General features: G+C 41.8%; 1 protein-coding gene across 11 annotated transcripts in view; it reads left to right on the forward strand.

Moving 5' to 3' along the window:
- LRRC4C (leucine rich repeat containing 4C) overlaps positions 1-26,209 on the forward strand; it is a 1,083,236-nt gene that overhangs the window by 1,035,909 nt on the left and 21,118 nt on the right. For 3 of the 11 annotated variants that reach the window (XM_074372154.1, XM_074372157.1, XM_074372160.1), the window contains one exon: positions 23,165-23,216. The exons of the other annotated variants lie outside the window; for them this stretch is intronic. The gene's annotated coding sequence lies outside the window, so the exon portion shown is untranslated. The remainder of the gene's footprint in view (positions 1-23,164; positions 23,217-26,209) is intronic. 11 annotated transcript variants of the gene reach the window in all.

Raw genomic sequence — 26,209 nt, forward strand, 5'->3', positions numbered from 1 at the left:
TATCAACAGTGGACCCAAACCATGGCCCATGTGTGGAGCAGGTGGCAGATAGTATTTTCTGTTTTTGCCATGTTTTCCTTGCAAAGAATCATTTGCTTTTCTCTTCTTCTTATGGGACGTCACTGATGTTCTATAAGTATAAACATCTTGGCACTAAGTAAGGTACACGGAGGTTTTGGTTCATAATAATCTCAAGACTTTTATAGAGAAGGTCACATGATTCACTGAACTCCTGATAAAGACTGGGCTTAAGGATGCTTAGAGTAGTAAAAAGCAAACACATCAGCAGACACAACCACTAGCAATGATTAGAGGTGTTCTTGTTTATTGTCCTTAAAGCTTGATCTGTGTTTCCCTCAATTCCACCATTCATTCATTTTTATTTTATTTATTTATTTTTAATTGAAGTAAAGTTGATGTACAACGTTGTGTTTCTGGTATACAGCATAGTGATTCACTTATACATATATAATATATATTCTTTTTCATTGTAGGTTATTACAAGCTATTGAATATAGTTCCCTGTGCTGTACAGTAGGACCTTGTTATTTATCTATTTTGTATATGGTTGTTCACCTCTGCTAATCCCAAACTCCTGAGATTATCCCTCCCTAATTTATTGCCTATATATTAAGCACCAACTCCCTGCCAGGCACTCTCCTGGAACCAGGGGATACAACAGATAACCAGATGTGTAAGATTCCTGCCCTCCGTGGGGTTTACATCCTAATGTTGAAAATACTCAATAACAGCAAATGAATAAATGATTGCAATTGTGACAAGTGCTACAAAGGCCAACACAGTGTGTTAGTTTCCAGAATCTATCATAGGGGGTGGCTTAAAGCAATGGAAATTTATTGTCCCGAAGTTCTGTGGGCTAGAAGTCTGAAGTCAAGGGATGGGCAGGGCCACGCTCTCTCTGATCGCTCTAGGGAAGAGTGCTTCCTTGGCTCCTCCAGCCTCCGGTGTTTCCTGGCAGTCCTCGGTGTTCCTGGTTTGTAGGTGCACCAGTTCAGTCTCCTTTTGTGTCTTCACAAAGTCTTCCCTCCGGGAGTGTCTGTCTCCATCCAAACTTCCCCTTTCCACAAGGATACCGGTCATTTCAGATTAGGTCCCACTCTGATGACCTCTTTTTAAATTGATTTACCTCTGAAAAAAGATTCTATTTCCAAGTAAGGTTTCCTCTTAGTTTCCTTTCCTTATTTCTGGGAAGTCATTTCCATACTCTTAAAGGTCCCATTCTTTAATGCCAAGAGGACATAAAAAAAATTAACAACACATGAAAATAACTACCACTAGTAGGTGCTTATCATGTGTCAAGCACAGTGTAAACCATTTTAATGCACTGCCTCCTTTAATTAGTCAGTCTAGCGGAAAAAACAGCCCGCTATCCATGAGTCTCTAGATGATTCTAGTCACCATTGGAATTTTATTGATAAGCTCTTGACTGCTTCTCTAAGTTCTAATATCTGAATCTTTTAAAGCCAAGTTTAAGGCTGAGCTTCTCACTGACTTTATTTCAGAGTTTTTTATTTATTTATAATAAATATTTATTCCATTACTTCTACATTTAGTAAATGACATCAGCAGGAAGAAAGAACAAAAGGCTGGACAATTAGTTTCTGATCAGGTTTGATCGTTAACTACTAAACTCTCCCAAACAATATAAAAATTAATTCTTAATTCTAGAAAACCTTTTTCAGAAGCTTTTTTTTTTTTTAATGGCTTTTACAAATAGTCTGTTCTTTGTAGTATAAGGTATTGTAGATATCTTCATTGAAAAGCCTTTTCCAAAATAAGCTTTGGGAGAGCAAATATAAATGTAACAGTCCGGATAAAAGGAGCCTTGATTCACTTTCTCAGGATATATTCTGTGCCTCTCACGCCTCAGAAAAAAGGGTTCATTAACATGTAAGAGGCTCTGAAAAGTCCTGCAAGAAAGGAATCCACTTTACTTTAACACAAATGATCCCCTCAAAGTTTGTAATCACAGACATTCTCTTTAGATTATACATCTTCCTTTGTGAACAAACACACTCTCATTGTGGTTGGGAAGATAAAGTGAGCCTGAAATTTCGGGAGGCACAAGCATAAATTCTCAGGTAAACTCCCACCTTGTAGTCAGTTAAGATGTCTCTGTTGCATGCCTTGGATTTCTAATTTCTTAACCACAAAACGTCCTTACCGTAGACCTTGGATTTCTCTTAGCATCTTTGGAAGCTTGGAGACATTAGCGTACCTTTTGTTGCACCTCAGAGATATTTCTGGCATGTTCTCCCTTCTCTTATCTCCCTTTTCCCCCATCCTCTTTTCCTTTTCTTCTCTAGTTATTTCTACTTTTTCTTCTCTCTTAATGTAGCTGCACAGGGAGGTCCTATGACCCTTTAGTTCCCTGTGCAATGAGTAGCTTACTTTCACTGAAGATATAATTTTGAGGCCTTGATTTAAAATAAGCACTGCAGATGTCTCCTCTAAGTGAGCCCTTGAAAGCATCTCCTTGGGCGCACAAGGATCTTTGCTTTTGTATTTACCACCGGGACAGAGTTAGCATCCAAATTAATGTGCGGCTATGACTGCACTGGAACAAAGCAGGGATTGTGTGATGACTCATTGGGTAAACTGTTTCTACTTCCTTTCAACAAGTCATGTGTGTGTATTGGGTCACAGGAGGATAGACAGAAATATTCATAAGCAGAAGCCCACTCTCACGTACCGCCCATTACAGGTAGAGTTTTAGTGCTATTACCACGCACAGTTGGAAGGGGCCTCTGTTCAACAGAACCTCACAGGCAGACATCTCTGGGGCCACTAGATGGCTTCTATTATTGTAAAGCCAGGCTAGCATCACCAGCTTATCCCCAACACAAAAGAAATTACATGCGTCTCATAACTAAAGTCTAGCATTAGCTTGTGTCTCCAAAGGGAAGGACAATTAGAAAGTCCCCAAATTAACATTCTAATAATACAGCAGTAATCAACGCTAGTCAAGGGTTCGAGACAAAATGACCTGCTTTTGTGTATAATTAGTGCCTACAAGGAAACGGTGTGACATGTGAATTTTACCAGTGATGTTGCGACTATGTCTTTTTTTTGTTAAGTGGGAGACCAGACTTGATCAAGAGTTATAGGGTGAGATTCATAGTAGGTAATAGGTTGTAACTCTTTACAACAGAAAGATAAACTTGTTGCAACTGACAAACATGTGTTTGTTTTTTTCCCAATGGTAAACATGCACATTGAGCAGGCTTTAGCAAATCAAAGCATCACATTGCAAATACGGACATATATATGTATACTATGTAGGTACACAGAATTTTATAAACCTAACGTACAAAAAGAGCACACCTCAATGGTAAACATTTGCTAAGTAAGTGAATAAATTTATCTCAGGTGATCTTCATACCTTAGGGCTGACTGTCCCCCCTTCTCAAGTACTTACACATTAAAACTTTACCTTGTATAAACATTGATCCCCTAGGCAGAGTTTTAAAATAACGTATACGTGTATTAACATTTTTTATCCTCTCCTGTGCCGGAATTTCTCTCTTATATCATAATATTGAAACTGTTTCTATGGAAAGAACTGTTCACCAAGTGATTGGCAAATGAGCTAGTTAACAGGATACATGAATTCTTTTGGGAATCTAGGGCTCTAATATTACTATGTCCCCCCAAAAAATAAGTCTCAATATTGTATGGTTTCAGGACCTTATATTCACATATGTAAATGCATATAAATGAATGTAAGTCCAAGGGCGTGCATACTGTTTAGTTTTTATAGCGATTTTGAATGACAGCACTGCAAGGCAAAGTTATTTTGTGCAAGTCAAGGGTTAGAATTGCTCACGCAAAAATGAAAGGGGCAAAACTGTAGTAAATCTGAGGACCGGGGTGACCACAGGCTACGCCCTTATGCGAGGTAATGTGAAGGTGGTGGCTTTTAATTAAAATGGAACCGCTGTGTCACTGCAGCACTGATTTGATTTCACCTGCCTGCCCTGCTCAGAAATTATAGATTTAAAAGAAGTAATTAACAGAAAATTAAAGATTCTCCTTCATTCTTAGTTTTGTATAAAGGATCCCTGCTCCTTTCGGCTCCCAGCTCCTACTCCTCAGCTGGTGTGGAGCCTTTTAAGTTGCGTTTTCACACCGCATGAGTCAAGGGCATTAATTAGCAAAGCCTGGCTGTGATCATTAACTCTGATCTGAGGTTTCTCTTCCCCATCTGACCCTTCACAGAACAGGAGCATGTGGTGGACGGGAAGGCAGGGACCCTTTTTGTCCTCTGTGCTTCCAGCTTTAATAAGCTTCGAAAGGGGCAGGGGGAGGGGATAGCTCAGTGGTAGAGCGCATGCTCAGCATGCACGAGGTCCTCAGTTCAATCCCCAGTACCTATTGTTAAAAAATAAATAAGCCTAATTACCTTCTCCGCCCCTGCCCCCTGAAATAAGCTCCAAGGAAGTCCCCTGCATACTGTGGAATTCTTCAGGATCCTTGTTTTCTATTTAATGTGACCAATCAACACAAATGTGAAGTGGCTTCATGGACTGGAAGCAACATAGGGTTTGGACCCAAACCGGAGCGAATCTTAAAGAGCCAGATCGTGTCTGTTCCTCTGTCCACTGTACGTCCCTATCCAGAGCCCCTTTCCCTTTCACTCGTTGCCACATGAACCCAATCTAAATGGCTTTCCCCCCAGTTTTAGTCTTTTAATGAACATGCACAACTTGTCATTCTCACCCTGAACAATACCATTCAAGCACCATTTTAATTTTGCCAAGAGCCCTGGAGAAACATCCAGCCCTCATTAAAACCAGTTTCCTCTCCAGTCACGTCCCCTCTTTCGTTTCCTGATTTTAAACTTCCTTTCCTTGGGAAAGAATATCCTGCCCAAGTAGGCTGGAAGTCACGTGGCCCCCACTCAAGCATCTGCCCTTTTCTACTCTGCATTAATATGAATTTGACCAGGGCTCCAGTACTAATCCGCACCTTACCCTGTTATTCATCCCTTTATTTTTCCCACGCTGCCTTCCCAGCACTTTTCCAGAGCCCTTTTTGTCATAGAATGTCACCACGAGTCATTTCTGTGGGTAAACGCGTCTCAAACTAGACAATGGGGAAGTACCGAGGCCCGCCTTCTGCTGGTGGCTTCTGAAGTTTTTCCTTCGTGCCTTGTATTAGTGACTAATCTTCACGTTGACACATTATCCAAACATAACATCACATGTTTACAAACATCTTAGCTGGAATTAATTAAATCAAGGGGTGTAAAAATAGCTATTAATTATTATCTTCATCCCATTATTTGGGGAATATGCAAATGAGCAATATTTTCCATTCCACATCTTCACTGATACACAGTGCTACCACTTCGTACATCTGCTACAGTCTAATGAAGAAAAAGGGTTGAAATAGAGTCTGTGTGCTTTCAAGGAAAATCTCTGATTTGGAAGACAGCAGTTTTCCCTGTTGTGGGAGCAATTTGCAGAATTCTAGGCTAGATGCTGGGTGGAAAATTCTAGATCTTCTGGTAATTCACCAGGAGTGATAAGGCCAAAGGTCGGTGTTACTGAGGAATAGATAGTGGACTTGCTTTAATTGCACTCTGGGATTCCTCTGTTGAAATGCCTGTTCACTTGACTGATGTGGAATCAGCGAAGCCTCTGGTCCAAGGGGTCATAACGCAGGGAGAGCATCTGTAGGAGGCATCAGTGAGCCAGGGATGCTGCTGTGTGAACTTCCATCATGTGAATGCTGCAGCAGTAACGTTGACCCTTTCTGACTGCAACCCATAATAAAAGCACATTTTCTATCTCAACCCTGTTATAAGCATATATTGGTAACTCCATTCTAAACGCATACAATTTTCAGTATACGATGCACTCTGATAGCCTCTGTCATTTTATTTAATGCAGATCATGATCTGTAAGTTGATTTTATGACCAACTAGTGGTCATACCCAGTTTGAAAAACCGTTTTCTTATAGGGCTGCAGTGACTTGTTCAGCTCACGTTCGTATGCGTTCTCCTGTGTGACCATCACAGCTGCCTGATGCTATGCGAGTCTAAACATTTTTATATTAATACTTAATATTCTAACAAGAAAAGCACACATATCAGAAGCATCCGTGGGGACCCCAAGAACGATCACTAGCCTGCCGTCTAGGGGCCTGGATTAAGTTTGCCTGTTTATGTTACAGTCACTTGTTTTTGTACTTTATAGAAATCACAGGTTACTCTTCTGTATCTAGCTTCTTCCGTTTACACTGTATTTATGAGATTCACTCATATTGTCATGAGACTAGTAAGTGTGAGATTGCTCGTGCTCATTTCTATGTCGTGTTCTTCTGGGTGCCTAAGTACAGCTTACCCATTCGTTTGTCAGTTGTCACGGGGGCAGTTCTGGCTGAGCCCGTAAGGACTAAATAACGCTGCCATAAACACTCTAGCACGTGCCTTTGGTAAACCATGGACGCGTTTGTGTTGGTGGTGGAGACCCAGGACCGGAATGATGGGGTCACAGGGCACGAATATTTTCAGCATTATGGAAGACAGCCAATCAGTGGCCTCAAGTGGTTGAACCCATTTATGCTCCTTCCAGTAGTGGGGTGGTTTTAAGCCTTAGTACCCAGTTCATTTTTATGTAGGAAAAGCAAGACGCGGGACTGAAGCTGGTTACTGAAGTCACAGAGCTAAGATATGAATTAGAATTAGAACTAATCCTGGATAGCGGAGTCCAAAGTCAGTGGTTTTGTTTGTTTGGTTTTCCTTTCTGTTTCTCATTAACATTTATAAAGGCCTTTAAAGAGCTCATTTCGCCTTTTTTTTCATCTTCTCCAGGTCCCCTCACATACATGAACACACAGACACATCACACACTCTGCTCTCTGTGATAACACACATAGACTCCCTCAACATGCATACACAGACACAAATGAACAATGGCATACACACAGACGCGTGCACCCAGAGATACAGAGGCACGTGCAGACCCAGACACTTACAGGCACACAGATACACATACACGTATACACATACATAGCTGTGGACATGCAGACACATGCAAACACATACACTGATACACATTCACAGACACAAGTACGTTAATTGTCTTTTTTTAATGGGGCTACTGGGGATTGAACCCAGGACCTCCTACATGCTAAGCACACACTCTACCACTGAGCTATACCTTCCCCCCACAAGCACTTTGATATACTTGGTTACATGCCATAGTTTTTCATATTTCATACTTTGACCAACAAAAAAACAAACTTTAAGATTATATTTGCATGAGGCATGGATTCTCCATAAATATGTGTGTATAGGCTTAGTTTTGGAGTGATTTGATTTTTCTGGTTTTAAGTTTTCTGGAGAAGTACATTTACACCCTACTTTATAGTAACATGTTCTGAGTAACGTTTCCTGTTCGTATTCTGCTGAATTATTGAGAGGAGATACTTTTGTCAATGATTGAAATGCACGCTCTACAATTTGGGGAGATAAGGAAGGAAAAATATATATATATATTTAGTTTTTTATTGCTATATAACAAATAACTACAAATGTATTAACTTAAAACAGCATACATTTATTATCTCAGTTTTGGGACAGGATTCTGGACACAGCTTGATGGGGTCCTGAGCTCAGGGTCTCAAAAGCCTGCCATCATGGTATCGGCCAGGCTCTGGGTAGAGCTTGGGGCCCTTTCACAGGCTTAAGTAATTATTGGCAGAATTTAATTCCTTATAGCTTAGGACTCAGGCCCTGGCTTTCTTGCTGGCTGTCAGCCGGGTCACACACTCAGCCCGTTGTAGTTCTTTGCCCCATCACCCTTTCACAACCAGCAGCTTAGTTCTCGAAGATCCGCAGAGGAATCTCTTGCTCCAGTCTCCTAAGGCAGATCTTACTTAACATTATGTAATCGTAGGCCTGACCTCCCATCACCTTTGCTGGGTGTGTAATGTACCCTAATCCACATAGCGACTGTCCTACCACTTCTGCCATTTTTTTTTTTAACTGGCTAGAAGCAAGTTATTCATACCACTCATACTCAAAGAGCGGAGCGAGTATACAGTGGTGTGGCTCGGGGTCACCTTAGAATTGTGCCTGCCATGCGTGGCTTGCGAATGTCCTTTTATGCAGTACTTCTAACCATGTGGCCATAATTGCTGGTGTGCTATAATGATCAATATCTACTCATGGGACTTGAAGGCTGTAGAAGCAGCTTGCGGTCTAGTTAGTACATAACAACATATTGAGTTTTAGAATATACACACATTCACACGTACACGGATACAAAGACGCATGTATAATTCTTCTTAATTTCACACCGTATCATACGCTGGAATCAGCAGCAATTCAGTCTATACACTTGATCCCTTGCCACCAAATGCCTTTGTAGTGTAGGTCTTTTCCACCCAGTGACTTCTTTAAGAGGGAGTTCATATCACCTTACTCTCACCTCCAGTACGAATGAGAAGAGATTCAGAACATCAAAGGAGGCGGTGACTCCGTTTGAAAGCCAGCACGCTTTGTTCTAAATCCTCTGAAAGGCAGCCAATCCTTATTAAAATCAAACCTTCGAGATAATGTGAAGCTACCCTTCTCTCTGGGCTGTATTATAAAATCTGGTTCAAAAGAGATCGGAAACTTTTAATGGGTGTAAATGTTTTGGCACATGGCATGGTGGACTGGGTATGGATAAGAGGCACAGGGCTTCCTGGGAAGGATGCTGAGCACTGGCTTAAGGGGATCACTGTGAGGACTTTCCTTGCTTGGCTCCCTGACAGATAGCGTGCCTGCGTAATCAGGACGAGGTGCAATATGCCTGCTGCCCTTTAACAGAACTGCAAAAGGAGACAAAAGACAGAAGAGGTAGGTAGTGGACATGATGAGAGGGATAATGGAGCCTGTAGATGAGGTGAGATGGCAAAGGAGAGCATCTCATCTGGAAAGGCTAAGAGTACGCTGGGAGTTCAGTGCTATTTCGTGAAAATGATCACAGTAAAGGCCGCCCAAGCCTTTCTTCCTGAGCAGGTGCTTGGAAGTACTTGTTAAAGTGCCTCATCTTTGGATGTGGACAGCCGGGACGACAGACCTGGCTCTGCTACCTTCCAGCTTTGACAAAATAACTGAACTTTATTAAGTCACCGTTCCCTTATCGTGGGAGTGGATATAAATTACGTACCTTACATAAAGCGTTTGTTATGGTGCGTGGCCCTAAAAACACAACAGCAAAACAAGGAAATGAGCCGAAGAACTTGTGGCTACAAAGATGGTAGAACCCTTGCAGGTTTCTCCAAGTAGCTCATTATCAAATGTGGGGGTGGGTGGTTGGTACTCAGGCAGAAGAATAACTGCAGTGCGACCTCCTAACCCCTACAACAGTGATGGGAAATCCCAGCCTTCAAGAGGGATCAGAGATCAAGAGAGATCAGACAGGTGATCCCTTGCTCTGCCACTTACCCTAGATGCCAAGGAGGCAGTCTTTTCATTCCACTGATGCCTCTTCCTCTAATTCTGCCCCCCAAGTTATTAGAATTCATTTTCTTTTAACCTTTCCACCAAAGAAAGATGGCAAAAGGGAAGCACCAGTGAAGAGGGTTCGCAACTGGGATGCTTATGAGCTAATGAAGGTCAAACAGACTGGGTCCCTGGAGAGGAGACAACAGAACTGGGACCTGGAAATGACATCTGGGATAATAATGGTCAAATGGTCAGTCTCTCTCTCTCTCTCTCTCTCCCCCTTTCTCTCTCTCTTCCCACCACCCCCACCCCCCGGAACCAGTTTTCCAGACAATAGACGTCTTCAGACTGTGACGATGAGTAAGAAGTTAAATCGTTGAAACCATGAATATGATCCATTGTTCACTTGCACTCATTCATGAATATTTAAAGTACTGCGTTCTCAGCCAAACTGGAGTCTTTATAGAGTTTTTCTAGACTCAAGGGAGAAAATGTTTGGGAAAAAATCCTACCTTTTCTGCATCTGCTTTCCATTTCTTTTCCTCATCGTCCGCAGTGGTTTCTAGGATTGCAATAACCAGGAAAGGGACGAAACTTTGAGCATGTCACAGTCTCAATTCCTTCTATTTCCTATTTCTAGCTCAGAACAGAGCATAAAATATGTGACAATATTTTCCAATCAGTTGGTATGGCCGGTATGGGGACGTATGAGAGGGAACAAAAGACCTCTTATCAGGGTCAGGTTTGTCCACATAACTTAAGCAATTAACATCTGGCTTTTATTAATTAATAGTACTCCAAAATTGCATTTCTCTTAGCTTGCCAGCTTTGAAAGGGCACCAAGAGCCTCTGTTTCTTACAAACTTAAAGTTGGGAGAAACATGCAAATTGGCTATCTTGCAACCTTTTAACCAGTCAGGTCAGCTGACTACTCTTTCTCACATGGAACTGATATGTCATAGACTCTCATGAAGAAAGTCAAGAAAGGGGAAATATGGGGCACACAGTAAAACGCAGCAACCAAACAAGCCAAAAGAGCCATATGAACCCTGCATTCGGTAAAATCATACCATAATTTTTTTTGGTCAAACATTGTATATAAAACACGAGAACTCACAGAGCTTTGTTGCCTAACCAGCAGTGCTCCACTGAAATGGGAGAGACCTCTTTCAGTGCCTCATCTGTCACTAAAAGTATTTACTGGTTTGTATTTCCCTAACCCCAACTCCGTAGATGCAAAGACGTACTTTTTTAAATCTCGTTCTTCCAGAGCCTTTAAATTGTTCAACAGAGTTGTTTTCTTTCCAGAATAGATGACAGGATGCTGTACCTCTAATTTTCAAGTAACTTCTGAACGTACCCTTCTTTTGTGAGTTCTTTTAGAAATGCCAGATACTTTTGAAATATTTAAATATTCGGAATTATTTGTTGCTGATTAAAAAATAATTTCTCTCTGTTAATTTGGGAGCCCTATTCCCAAGTTACTGAATGTTTTATTCAATGGCCATTGTCTTCAGTATCAATTATTAGCAAAATGTGAAGCATAGCCAGAAAGAAATGAGGTTAAAATTTGAAATTCAAAATCTGAGAGATTTACACCTCAAATTTCGAACTCTGAACCCCATGATTCTGAAATCAGTAAAATTATTGTAACCATTATGTTGCACGAATACAAACTATAGATGTAATCATAAGGTAATTTTATTTATTTCCACCCGATTAAAATTTGTTCATTGAGACTAGTTTTGTTTCTGCCCCTAGATGAAAACTTTCTGGAAATATTTATGTAATTATAAGGCACTGTGGTAAGTAACTGACATAGCCAAATTTATAATATTTAAAACTGTGAGTTTATTTTAATATTGAGATTCCTGCCTTCCCCAACACAGGCTTGGTGTGGGGTAGGAAGCCTGACATCACAGACCAGGGTGTAGACATGTTTTTTTATTGCCACCTACTTCTGTATTCCTCCTCCTCTCCCACTGCCTGCTCTGCCTGCTCTCCTTTGTTGAATCATGGTAAGCGGGGACCAGAACAGCTTTCGCTTGCCTGGTACTGTCTTGAGTTGGCATCAACATCTTTGGGTTTGCCAGACATTAGAAATTGACTTTCTCATGGTGGCTTTTCATATGTATGTGTTCTTTGGTGACCCAGTCTCCCTACCCCTGCATCTCCTGACACCCCTCCCCAAATTGCCCTTGCTGAGAGTGAGGCTCTTTTCCTTGAAACATCGCTCCCTCCTTCTTCAGCCCCTAGGCATCCAGACAGATTGGCCGATTCCTTCTGGTAAGCTGTTTACTTCTGCAAGCAAATCTCTTGCAGAGATTCTAAAATATCTTCAAGGCTCTCTCATCAGCTCCCTCCTATGTGTGAACAAGCTTTGGTCTCTTGCCTTCGAGATTTTTCAGACAACCCTCCTGTGTCTGCTCTACTCTGCCACCACAGCCCGAGCTTCAGTCTTGACGTGAGCGACAAGCATCCTTCTGTAATCTTCTCTTTGGGGCCAGTGATGGTAAGTCACAGCCCACTGACAACTCGCTCAAAGACTTTCCTCTAATAACCTTCTTAAAACCCCTCTTTACTAAGATGAGGGTTAGGATGTAAGACCCACCATTTCCCTTAAGAGTGGGACTCATACGGTCTAGTTCTCTCCAAAGAAATCCTCGTCATGTGCTTTCTCTGCTCCATTGATGCCTTTGCTCTGGGTAAGAGGCTGTGAGCTGTGCAGCCACTTACGACTCCCTCCACTGTACATCTGCACTCTCTTTGGAATGTATCGTCTACTGTGCCTTGGTTCCTTGGCTAGAGCCTCCATTTCAATATTCTTTCATTCATATAATAATACCTTGAGGTGTAGTTTTGGTACAGATTTCATGAAGACATCGAAAGCGTTCATTGTTTAAATTTAATAATTATTTGAATGACTTATCATGCACCAAATATTATAAATATTATTCTAGGCTCAGCAAATAAGATCGTGAACAAGCTATGTAAAGTTCTTCCACTCATGAAGGTTATAGTGTTCTGAAGGCAAGAATATAGTTTTAAAAAGAGGAAACTAAATTTTGAAAATGTAATTTCAGAGAAAGAATATGAGTCACGGTGTGCAAGTGAGTCGGGGGTCCTTCTAGGAAAGCGTGTGAAGGAAAATCTGTGAGAAAGTGACACTTGTACAGGAGTTATTCAGATTAATTGAGAATGATTCAGTTTACGCTGTGGAATAAAAAATGTATACATTTTAATATACATAAGTGCATCTGGAGAACTATAAACAGTACGCAATGGAAAATTTCATATGCATTTCCTGTTCTTCCTTCCTGAGGACTTGGGAAGAAACTCTTATGTCTTTGAGGGAAGATTTCCTGGTCTGATTCAATCAGGTTCCCCATTTTCCTCTCCAGTGGGTCCCACACAGCTGGGCTGCACTGGGATGTTTGTGACCTTGTATCAGGGCTCTTATTACATTTGTTGACTATTCTTAGTCTCCGCTAATGAGATCGCTCAGAGTTCGCTTTGAGTATCACATCTTAATCACTTGATTTCTGCAGACGTTTCCTTTCTCCAAATAAACTCTTCAAAATGCCTGCTGCTCTGTGCTCATTAACCTGGGAATGGCTTCTCTAACTTCGATTTGAACATTTTTCTCCAACATCTGAGACGTCTGTCCTGATCAGGATTCTCCAAGCAGTAACAATGGGAAGAGGGTTGTAGACTCTTGAGTGTGAAAAAAAGAAAACAAACAAAAAAAAAAATCAATGACCAAATTTCCATCTGCAAGGGGATTTTTTTTCTTTATGTGGAAGTATGGTTCACTCTCTCGCAGTGAAGCATAATTAAGATCTTCCCCCATCTCCACTGTCTGCTCGATTCCACTTAATCATTTCATGCTCAATAAGGTTTAGGTGACTTAGAGATAACAAAATAATTAGTCAGTGAGTAAATGAATGAGTAAAGAGATGAATATTCATCAACTGACTTTTGATGAATATTCTCTTTACTTTTCTCTTACTTTTCTCTTACTCTTAACCCACAATTAATATGATGCAAGCTTCATGATGAAGACAGCAGCCCCCGTTTAAAAAGACACAATATAAGAATAGGACCAAATGTCAGTATAAACGTGTGCATTTTTTTCACGTGCTGGTGGATATTAAGTTGGTGACCTGTATTTCTACACAATTGCCACTTTGGTGGGTCACAGAAAAGATCTCTCAGGTGCACAAATGTCCTAGTCCAGGGCCAGAGAGCAGCAGCTCCCCGTCACCCTCACTGTGGCCAAATTTCACACGCCCAGGGATATATTCTCTTGTTTTAAGCTTGCTCTAGTAAGGCTATTTCTAAATACTGTTTGTTTTGGAATGCCAAATCCTAAATTTCTCTTTGCTCTTAAGAGACAAGAGAATAAATTACAAACCATAATTGATAAATTGAAAATGTAGCTGCAGATACAGGTCATTTCTGATGTTGAAATCACTCTGAAAAAGTGAGCTTATTTAAAAATAAACTTGACAGAAACAGACTCATAGACATAGAATACAAACTTGTGGTTGCCAGGGGGAGGCGGGGTGGGAAGGGACAGACTGGGAGTTTGAAATTTGTAGATACTGATAGGCATATGTAGACTAGGTAAACAAGATTATACCGTATAGCACAGGGAACTATATACAAGTTCTTGTGGTGGCTCACAGGGAAAAAGAATGCAACAATGAATATATGTATGTTCATGTATAACTGAAAAATTGTGCTCTACACTGGAAATTGACACAACATTGTAAACTGACTATAACTCAATAAAAACAATAAAAAATAAAAATTAAAAATTAAAATAAATAAGTAAACTTGACAGACACTTACCAGAAAAAATTACTATGTGGATGCTCTGGAATGTCTTATGGGAACAGCGCATATTGGAACAGCCTAATGTAGGGAATAATGACAGGGACTTCATTAAGCCTTGTTCCTCCTCCAGAATCCAGGACTATATTATAGGCCTCGAGCTACATTCCTGTACAACGGCTCACTCAGTATGAAAATGTGGCCTTCATCAAGGGAGTTCACCCGATAGACAATGGCAGAATGCCATCTCCTGTCTCTGCCTTCACTGAAACACGCAGACACTCCAACACTCAGCCTTCTATCAGAACTTCAACCTGATGGGGAAGATAAATTATACTTGACTTGAAGTCATCATTTCTTCAAAAGACGTTAACTGTAAGAATGGGTATTACTTTGTTTAAACCAATCTCTCTGTGTATTCAGAAGAGGTCCCTGAAGGAGAAAGTTAATCTAGAAAGTACAGTTCTCTAGAGGTTTAAGTCCAGAATACAAGCAGGCCACTGAAGTGGTAACTGTTGTGCAATTAGGCCCTGAAACTTTGTCAGACCTGTTCCCAGAGTGTCGTGTTCACCTGAAGAAAATGCAGAGTCTCTGGCATTCCAGAGTAGCCTGAATGGTGTACCATTTTCTGGGTATGACCGATCCCTTAGGTTCTGCTGGGATGCCCCAGGGAACTGCGTTGGAATGGGAAAGAGTTGGAGCAGCCTTGTTTCAAAACACCGAGCAGGACAGACTCTTAAAGTGAAATGAGATGAGGCACAACTAGCCATAAGGACCGGGACAAGGGCCAGACTAACAGAGAAGGTGATATTTTCTAAAGCTAAGGAGGTGGAGGTGATCCCTTGATACAGACGTGCTTGCAGGCACATGGGACACATGGCAGAGGGGAGTTCAGGAACAGATGACACTTGGACCGCTACACTGGTAGGTGGCAGAAGGCAACTTTTTGGTTTCTCTTACCATCATCCCCATATTCCTAAGCAAATATTCTTGATACTTACCTCCAGAACAGCCCCTTGATTTTCTAATTCTCTCTACTCCTGCTCTGCCACTTAGGACTCAGCCATCTCTCCCATCCACTCCTGATCTGCTCTTGGTCCCTTCAATCAATTCTCATACTAGCAGAGTGATGGTTTAAAAGTCTAGATAAGACTGTGTTATTTTCCAGCGTGAAAGTCTGCAAGAGCTTGCCACTGCATATGGAACACAAGGAAACTGCTTTCCCTGGCCTGCCAGGCCTAACTCTCTGTGATGGGTTGAACAGTGGCTTCCTAAAAGATATGTTTGCATCCTAAGGCCCTGCATCTGTGGATGTGACCTTATTTGGGAAAAAAAATTATCTTTGCAGATATAATTAAGTTGAGGATCTTGACATGAGATCACCCTGGGCTATTCAAGTGGGCCCTAAATACAGTGATGATGTCCTTATAAGAGACACCCATAGGAGAGACACATGGGGAAGAGAAGAGGCCATGAGAAGATGGAGGCAAAGGTGGGAGTTCTGTAGCCACAAACCAAGAATATCTGGAACCACCAGAGCTGGAAGAGGCAAGGAAGAAATCTCTCCCAAAGTCTTTGGAGACTCTTGCTGACATCCCAATTTCCGATGTCTGGCCTCCATTGCTGGGAGAGAATAAATTCCTGTTGTCTTCAGTCATCAAGTTTGTGATCATTGTCATGGAAACCGAAGGAAACTGATATATTCTGCATCCACATCCCCACCTCTTCTGCTTTCTCACTCCATTCCTACCAGACTAGCTTATATGACCCCTTGTTATTCTTTAAGTATAACATGCTTCCTGTCTTGTCTGTTTGGCCTGCTATAGCAAAATACCACAGACTGGGTATCTTAGAAGCAAAAGAACTTATTTTTCATACTGCCGGAGGCTTGAAGTCAAAGATCAGGGTGCCAGCATGGCCAGGGGAGGGCCCTCTTCCAGGTTGCAGACTCCTCATTGTATCCTCACTGGGAGAAAGGGGTTAGGGGCATCTCTGCAGCCTCTTTGACAAGGGCACTAACCCCATTCATGAAGGCTCCATCCTGATGACCTCGTCACCTTCCAAAGGCCCCACCTCCTAATACCATCAGTACCATCACGTTGGACATTAGCTTTAACATGTGAATTTGGGTGGCAGAGGGACACAGACATTCAGGCTATAGCACTTTCCCAGGCTTAGAACCTTTTATTAGCTCTTCTCTCTGCTTGGAAGACTTTTCTCTTAGATCTTTTTATGTCTGCATTCCTTCCTGTCATTCTTGAAGCTCAATGTCTCTTTTTCAGAAGGGATCTTCCTAGATCAAATCAGTGTAATATTCCCCATCAGTCATTCCCTGACTCATCACTCTTATATTTTCATTTTGGTACGTATCTCTACCTGATCTTTTCTGGTTTGCTTATTATCTGTCTTAACCATAAAAAGCAAACTCTGTGAAGTGAGAGTGTGTTACTCTCTGACTCACCGTAGAATTCTGAGTGTCTAGAATCGTCCCCAGTATTTAGTAAGCATTCAGTTAATGTTGAATGAGATGCATGTCAGAAAGGCTACCAACGTTGGAGGGAATTAAGGTGGTAATTTCGGATATCTAGAAATTTAAGGAACGAGCCAGGCCCTTCGTTATTGAGGGCCTAGGTTATTGGCTGTGTTATAATAATAATGACTTAGACTCTCTCTGTGGGCGAGTCAGATGATAAACGAGGAAGTCAGAAAAATTCCATAAAAATGTCGCAAATAAATATGGATGCATGGTCTTGGGACCAAATTGGTAACATTTCCCAAAGTAATTACAGTGTAGAGTATAAGCTATTGGAACATAAGATCAGAGCCAAATCTGAAACAATGATATCTTGGGGCCAAGTATGAGAATTAGGCTGGAGAAGATGGCCGAGATTTGTTCTGCCTATCAGTGGAGGTCCACTGCCCACCATTCAAGGGTGCAAAAGACTAACAACATTGGGAACAAGTCAGCTATGGGCAATACGAGACAAAAAATACAACTCCCAACTGCTTTGGCAAAGAGAAGGCTTGGCTTTCTGATGAGCTGGATATAATAATTTTCTAATGAACTAGATCTTGGGAACTAGATCCTTCCCAACAGGGCCAGCTTCCAATTAGGTTTAAATTCCTTCAGTGTAAGTTTAAATTCGAATACAGTAACTTAAAATGATCCAGTATGCTCTCGATGGCGCTACAGCATACAGCATTTTAATGCAGAAGAAGCCATTTCCAGTGGGAGGCTGCCACTGACACCACATTATCCAGCTGTGAGGGCTGGGCAGAGACAACATCCCTGATGGTGCATTGTTCAGCCTTTCATACCCTGTGCACCTCACCAGCAATCAAAAAACTTAATGAGGACGTCCTAGTCCAATTCAAAAATTAAGGAGTGCATATCATCTGAGGATAATGAATGTCATAGGAGAGTGAAGTAAACCAGGAGGACTGTCTGTTAGACAAACAGGAGGTCGTGAAAGTCATTCTGTTAGAACCATCATCTTGCTGAATTTTCCACAGGTAAGAGAGTGCTTTAGCGCAGCATCCTTGGGGCGTCTTTGTGACATTCTCATAGCGTTAGCTGAATAACGGCAGCCAGAGACCCGTGGAAGTCCTACTTTGAGGCTTGCAGTCATTTTAGAGTTCCCAGAGGTAGGTCTGTTGAGGTCTCCTGTCCCAGGGCATAGCTTGTCTCATAGGAGTTATTTCAGCGTTTTTCATCCCCTCTGACTTTCCCACAAGTTTTCCATCGTTCTTGTTAGCTGCATATTTTGGAAATGAAAAACAATCAGGCTGAGGAAAAGGCCTTCTGTATGTTTGTGTCCCTGGGCGTAAATGTGGAACAAATGTACCTAATGCACGGTGGCTGATATTCTGTGTCATTTATCTTCACTTGTGGGGAGAAATGGGATAAGTCACTCATAACCGGGCCAGTCCTGAGCCATTCTTCATCCCTACACTCATGAAGATAAATGTCGCATTTCCACAGACCACAGCTATCCTGTGTCCTTTTAGACCAGAGATTTAGATCAGTTAGAGCAGGAGGTCAACCTGGTGCCGTTACTTGAAAATCAAGAACACTAGGTGAGTACCATCTCCTACCCCAACACATCTTGATCTCCAGCATTAAATGAGGGTGCCACCAGCAGCTAAAAAGATGTTTAAGTAGCAGATATATGTTCATCCATGTCTATCCTTCAGACACTTCGTTTTAATTAAGAGATTATTTCCTGCATATCACCGTGGAATGTTTTGTGAGGACTGATTTGTAGGAGATGGTCTTGGTTTTCACACGATGATAAGGGGTACAATGAATACTATGGAAAAAATGATGAGCAGTTGGTTAATGCTCTCTGCGGGCGAGTCTGATGACAAAGGAGGAAGTCAGAATAGAAGTCTCGAGAAGTCATAGTCTTTGAGCAACTATATTAAGAGAAAACGGTATGGATACCTTAGCGTCCCGTGATGTACCAGCGACTGTTCCGTTGGATTTTAAGGCTACGGCAGAGCAAGTGGGTGACTTCTCTGCCCTGTGCTTATGGACCCTGACGTGGGTAATCCATAGACACGACCTCTTTCTAACTCAGTGGCGAATGTGCTTATTCTGGCTTTATTTTTAGTTACCCTCCCACAAATTGAATGTTTGATGTTAGAAGTCTTCCCATTGAAATAAAAGTATTGGCTCTTTTCCCCTTGGCTGGTACATACCTGTTTATATCACGAGCAGTAAACTGAGCATTTCCAAAATCATTGCCCCTCTTTGGAAGCTATTAGTTTAAATTATGGATATCAACAGTTTTTGAATTAGGAGACGGCAGTTTTGTAAGACTTAACTCTAATCACTCCGATTGATTATGTGATTCAAATTCAGGCTGTATACTCTCACAGTTGATTCTTTCTGTATATAACCAAATAAGCTGTTTCATTCACTTATTCAAGAAGTATTTATTGAATGCACACTGCATGGCAGTAACTGGGCTGGGCATGCACGTAAAATTGTAGATAGTGGCTGTCCCCGTAAGCCATGTAGTCTAATGATGCAGAAAGACACATCCATACAGTGGAGATGACTAACCCAGTAGTTGATAATTGCTCCATAAATGTTCTTTTCATTCTTCCAGTACGGAAGTCATAGTGAAATATGTTAAAGGAACACATAAAAAGCAATTTCCTACAAATTTAGAGAACCTTGGAAGAACTCACGGCATAAGTACCTCCTTCCCTCCCTAAACATGTTCGCGTTAAAAGATCATATATTGGGCAGAGCATTAGCCTAGGGCTCCAAACATTTAACTTCCTGTATTAACAGTTATCACACGTTAATTTTTTGCAACTGTGTAACATTAACTTCCTTCTACTTAAATTTCTTATCTGAAAAATGAAAAAAAAATTTAATCTCTTCTGTGTACCTCCTATTGTTGGGAAGGTCCAATAGGATAATGTATATGAGAAAAATTCTAATCTGAGATGTATAATAGAAACAAAAGGTACCATTCGCATCACCATCTTTCTTGCTACCCATCTTGTTTTTATGGTGCTAGGTAAAAGATCAAGGTGGCTTGCCATCTTGATTTATGTTTTCATATCCAGCCATGGTCACCTATTTGCAGATGCACACCACATTCAGCATCAGATAAGCACTGTGTTAACAGTGGGTAAATTGTTTAGCCACCCCCCAAGTATGTAGAGCAGTGCTTAATAGACAATGAATGGAACTCTCTCACATAATAATAATCATTCCTGTCATCTGAGAGCTTACGGTATGCCAGGCTTGGTGCTTTATGGGCAACACTGCATTTCATGTTCAGAACGACCTTCTGAGGTTATCACTTGTATTAGTCATCACTCTCACTTTACAGATGAGGGAATTGAAGTCTGAAAAGACTGCAGAACTTGCCCAAGTCACAAGGGTACCATATCTAGCGACAGAATTCATCAGCTTCACTTCTGGGCCCTACCACATGCTCTGATCTGGAATCCGTCATCTTCTCCATCTTTGTGCTACCCTTCCTGCTTGATAATCCCCATTTTCTCCAGAAAAGCACTCAGGGAGGCATTCAACTTTTCTGGGCTTTAGTTTCCTCATCTATGAAATAGGACTACTCTGAGGCTCCATTAATAAACAAATCACGCAAAGTCTGTGTCCTCATATTGTCGGAGGAGATAGAAAATAAATACCTACACACACACAGGTACATACATACAGAAATGTGTATTTTCTCTCCTTGTGAGAAGCGCTATGAAGAGAAATAAAGGAAAATAAGGGAATAGAGAGAGATGGAGAAAGGGACGTTATATTTTAGGCAGCATAGCCAAGAAGGTCTCTCTGAGCAAGTGATCTGGAGGAAGAGAAGCAGCAAAGCATACAGTATTTGGATGAAAGGCGGTACCATGGTCACGTGCATGTATACGTATAGCTACCAGTCTGTCTTGGTGATAATCATTCCAGGCAGAAGAAACAGCAAGTGCAAGATTCCTGAGAATGTAGTGTGCTTGATATATTTGAGAAACAGCAAGGAACCAATGTTGCCAGAGTGGAGTGAGTTAAAGCGATAGTGGGAGCCAGACAGGATCAGTGAAGAAGGGATGCAGAGCAAAGCTATAAATGGTCTCCTAGGCTACTGGAAGCACTTTAATGTCACCCTTAGTGACATGAGATGCCATTGAGCACTGCACAGAAGAATGCATGTGATCTGATTTTCGTTTGGATTGGATCCCTCCACTGTGTCAAGAAAAGACTGAAGAGGGGCCAAGAATTGAAGCAAAGACACAAACTGCTGGACCGGGTTATTGGAATAATCCAGTCATCCAGAGGGAGAATGGACCAGGATGTAGCAGAGGAGGTGAGAAAAAGAGTCAAGACTCATATACAGAATTTCCAATGTATAGGCAACAGGATGTAAAGGTGATAAGGTATAGAAGGAATAGGATACAAACTTGGCGATGAGACCAAAATATAAAGTTTCAAGGGGACTTTGTCCTGAGCTACTACGAAGTTGGTCCCTTGAACTAGTTTAGCACACGGTAGGAGGTTACAAGGTTTTTTTTTTTTTCCTGAATGAATGAATGAATGAATGGAGTTGCTATTAGAAAAGTCTTTGTCAGGGGTGGGGCTTGAGTTGGCATTCAAGTTTTATTTTGGGCAGGTTCATTTTCAATGCCTCCAAGTGGAAGTCTTGAATGAGCTGTTGTTTGTACATGCTACAAGTCTGCCTTGCCAGCTGGCGATAAAGGTTTGGGCGCAGTCTTCAGTTTGTAGATGGTGTCACTGTGGGATTCACCTACAGAGTGGGTGCAGACAAAGAGGAGCTCCACCAACTGAGCCCTGTTGCTCCCCCAAGGTTTAGTGGCCCAAGAGATAGGGCAGAGCTAGCAATGGAGGTTGAGCAGAGTGACCAATGAAGTAGAAGAATCGAGAGAGTGGTTTCCTGGGAGCCAAGCACAGGGAGTGTTTCAGGAAGGACAGAATGATCACTATCATGTTGCTGATGGTTGCCTAACTTGAGAATTGAGATTCGGCTACTGGATTTAGCAATGATCACGAACTTCTCACCTCCCACCGCTTCTTTTATCTTCTCTGCGCACATGAATTGTTACCCACTGCCTTGCTCTCAGGTTATCATAACTCCCAAGCATGTTAACTTCTAACTCACATTTCATATTTCCTACTGAAGGGCTGTTAACGGTTCTTGAAACCATGAGATCTGGGGAAAGTTCCCATAAGACTGAGTTACACGGTTTTCAAAACCAATGATGGAAAAGCCACACATCATCTCTGAAATAAATTTTAATCGTATTCAGGTTCACTTCTGTAGTCATAATACTATTCACTAGTGAGGTATTGCTTTAAAGTTTGAGAAGCTCTTTTACTTACGTTATCTGTTCCAAACAAAACTACCTAACACAGCAAAACGCCCAGCTTTGAATCTCACACCGTCAGACTCTACCACCTGCTAGCACCTCCTTGTTGGAGTCAACTACAGGCCCACACTTCACTCCTCCTCATTTCTTGTAGATTTTAACACCTGCCTCCCTGTTGTTCTCTCCAAACCTACTCCCGATAGAATTCTTGGTGATGTCAATATCCATGTCAGTCCCTTGATTTTCTTGCTAATTTATGGACTTTTTCCTTCTGTATTTGCTAGGGGCTTCCTCTTTGTACAGTTTGCACCAACTGTATGTCTCAGCTTGAGTTGTAAAGACCTGTATTTGTTGGAATTAAAAATCATTTCGTTTACTTCATTATGCTTTGCAAAATGCCAGCTCTATCTCTTTGTACATCTTTGCTCCAATTACTGTGTGGCCCTCAATCTCCGTTTCTAATTTTTAGTCTGCCGTTGCCACAGGACTGTTGGAAGGGGAGTAGGGGTAGGATGAGGGATGGGGAGAAGAAAGAGGTGGAAAAAAATCCAAGTTGGAGTTTGCCACAGGAAGCCTATGTCAAACTCTTAACATCCCATTTGATTTTCATACTTCAGCGTGTCTGTTTAACTATTTCCTATCCGTCTTCAAAATACATGATCTCATTTCATCTTAAGAGGTGGTTCTGAACAGGGTAGTGGATCAGACAGAAAATGTGACTTGCTTAAGTTCATGCATCTAGTAAGTCAGAACCAAGCGTAGGTTACAGATCTTCTGACTCTAAATGCATTTTTTTTATTGGCCTTAAACAGTGCATCGTTCAGAATGGTCAGTGGTTAAAATAGCTGCGTTGGCTTCCTGCCTGGGAGAGCGTTAAAATACAGAAGCAATTTTAATAAATATTGTCACCAGTGTTGTCTGTGGTGATGGTGGTGGCAGCAGATCGAGAAATGTGCTGAAGTGCTCTAATGGATGCTTTTCTTTCTCCTTTTTTTTTTTTTTTTTTTTAGATTGGCAAACACATTGCCTGTTTACAGCCTAGAGACCACAATGGACAGCTAGGTGGGTGATGACTCATGCTAAATCTTTGCCACAATATGCTGAACACTACAGCCACAGCTAATGCGAAGTGGCTCGTTATACCCCGTCAAGTCCACTAACAGCCAAGACTGGCTTTGCTACAGCACGGAGAGCAGCTTGGAGGAAGCCCGGCTCCTACAAAGCACCCCTGAATTTCAAAAACTAGGCTGCAGTTGCATAGAAAAGACAGAGTCGCTGAGTCATATTTGCAAATTTCTTGTGTGTTTCTCTTTGTCAGTTTAGAAGCAGCCTTCGTGGTCCCAGCTTGACACCAGAGGAGACTCTCCTTGGGCTTCCCTTGTCTTGTTGAGTGGCCTCCTCCTTCAGGTGTATTTTGGGGGCTAAAGATTATCTCCGGGCTGTAGGGGCCCCCAGGCAGAGTGGGAAATGCAGTTCCCTGGTAGAAATATTTCTGAAGCTTTCTCCTCTCCCCTCGCTCCACCAGCCGGTCATGGCCCTCACACAAACACGTTCACCATCTCCTGAAGCACAACCGACGTGGGACCGTGGGTGGTATTTCCACCCACGGCGGGAGCAGGTCGGAGGCAGCAGGCCAGGGCACTGCCTCCTTACTCTTTGACTTCAGGTCACGTGTCTTTTTGTCTCCGTTAAATTATAATCTCCCAGAAGGCAGGATCCTGGGTTTATTGATCTCTTTAGTCAACTGCCTGTGAGCTATGGTTGTCTCTCTTATCATCATCAACAAAATTAATGTATCCCCTTCTGAAAAGTCCATAATTAAGCCAGGGACTGGGGTTTAATCTTCGCGCCTCCCCTGACCCTCCCCCAGTGCCTGACACACAGTAGGTGGACACTGTGTTTGTTCAGTGAAGGAGCAAAGACACAAAATGAGGCCATCCATCAGATATTTCCCTGCCGCCAAATGAGAGACTCCACAAACCTTTTCCAACCATCAGAGACAGAAGGGTCATGGCTTCCAATCATTCTTCCCCTGGCCACCAGGAATAATGCCCTAAAAGCAGTTGTTTATTTTGAACGGAAAAAAAAAAAAAATCTGAAGCTATTATATTTATTTTTATATTCAAATGCCTATGAAACAGAAAAACACCAGAGACCGATTCGTTGCTCACGGATGATCTATGGGGTAATAATGTGCCGGGTCTTCCAGCCGTGCTGCACTTTGGTGCTATCCTGGTTTAAATGAAAATGTATACTGTGACCTAGGTTTTGTTCACTGGGTGTTGGGGAGGGGATAATTGGCATGAGGCCTCCGAAGAACTCCCTCTTAACGAACGTCATTTGGCTAATTTGGGGTTCACCTGCAGGAAATAATGCGGGAAGCCCCGTAAAAATAAGACGCATTCTATTTGCATGCAACTCACATGCAGCTAATGATTTTTTTTTAATTAACTTTTTATTTGGCCTTCCCTATCTGTTGAATTCTAAGTGCTGTGAGGATGATAATAGTATTGTCCCTTACAGTCTCATGTTTCATCATAATTAAATAAACCGCTTATGAACTGCAGTCCAAAAAATGTCTGTGTTCCCCTCTTAAACTTAAGGGGTTTCCATAGAAACCATGGGTAGGGAGTTTGACGTTTATTGGACTTGAGGCTATATGTAGCATGGATAGCGAGCTCTCTGTTTTTCTCTCTGCCACTCTGCGTACATGTCCCTTTCTCTTCCTCTAGCCTTCAGGACCATCTTTCCCCCTCAGTCCTCTCCTCCTCCTCCTTTTCCTCCGCCCACCCCCTTCTCTTATTAGCAATGAGGAAGTAATTTGGACTCAGTTAGCTTTAACAAATGCAATAATACTAAAATGAGCTCTGATACTTAAGTGTAATTGTGTTATTAGCTGGAAATGTTTTTCTTCAAAAACAAAAGAATTGAGAGTGAAGTTTACTAACGTGGCACAGGCTGGTAAGAAGCAACCCTTGAAGATTTGCAGTGCACATCTCACAGTCCACGCTCATCCTCCCAGCTTTTGACTTCTCCTTGATTTTTGTTGTTTCAGATTGATGTTTCTCCTCCATCCTAGTTTTCAGCCTTCTAAATGGAACATATAGTCATTGTGCTTATCACATAACAAGAGAAAAGAGGCATTTACTTATAAAGGAGAAAACATACTATATAGTGTGTACCTACAACGGTCCAGCTAATTTACTAGGTACTTCCATTTAGGTTGTCTTAGTTAATGCCACAAAGGTGACTGCCAGGCAGGGTGCTGGAAGGCACACGGACCTGGAGCTGAACTTCCGGCTCCATCCAGGCTGGCTGTATGCCTTGGGTATTGTGTCTTGGTTTCTCAAAGACAAAATGAAAATGAGCGCTTCTAAGAAGTGGGGTTTTATTAGGATTGGCTATGAAAACGCTGCCAGGACACCGCAGTGGCGCTGCTTTTCTCCATCCCTTGATAAATGAGGAAGATGAGTTGCCAAAAGAGTGAGTCACGTATCCAGAGCTGCACGGCTAGTAGAAAGGGTGTTCATACAGTGCAGTGATTAGACAGGGTGGATTTAGATGGACCTGAGGTCAGTTACTAAATGTGTGATTTAGGATAAGTGACAAACTGATGGAGCACCTACTTCGTGCAGTTGTTACAAGGATTAAATAAAATTGTGTGTAGAAGGTACAAGAGCATCTGCCACATAGAAAGCTGTGAGCTGTGTTTTTTTTGCCCTGTCAGTCTTCCTCCCCCCGTCCCCTCCCACTTTTCTGATTTGTTTTGTTTTTAGTATGGATTCAAAGTAAAGAATGATTAATCTTCCAAGTCTATCTAATATTTCTAGTTTTAAATTATCTCACAATTTATAAAATATCTCAAGTTATCCAGATAACAATGAGAAAGGAAAAACAGGTTTGGAGTAGGAGATTCAGAACTGTAATTGACAAGATCTCCATATAGCGAACGAGGAAGTGGAGTTTTTACCTAGTTCTCTAGGGTTCTTTTTTTAATTAAAGCCCTCAGAGTCTTTTATTCTTAATTTGGGTCCTAGGTTCATGACTTTTAAAGC

Source organism: Camelus bactrianus, chromosome 10, assembly GCF_048773025.1.
Source record: "Camelus bactrianus isolate YW-2024 breed Bactrian camel chromosome 10, ASM4877302v1, whole genome shotgun sequence".
Lineage (NCBI taxonomy): Eukaryota > Metazoa > Chordata > Mammalia > Artiodactyla > Camelidae > Camelus > Camelus bactrianus.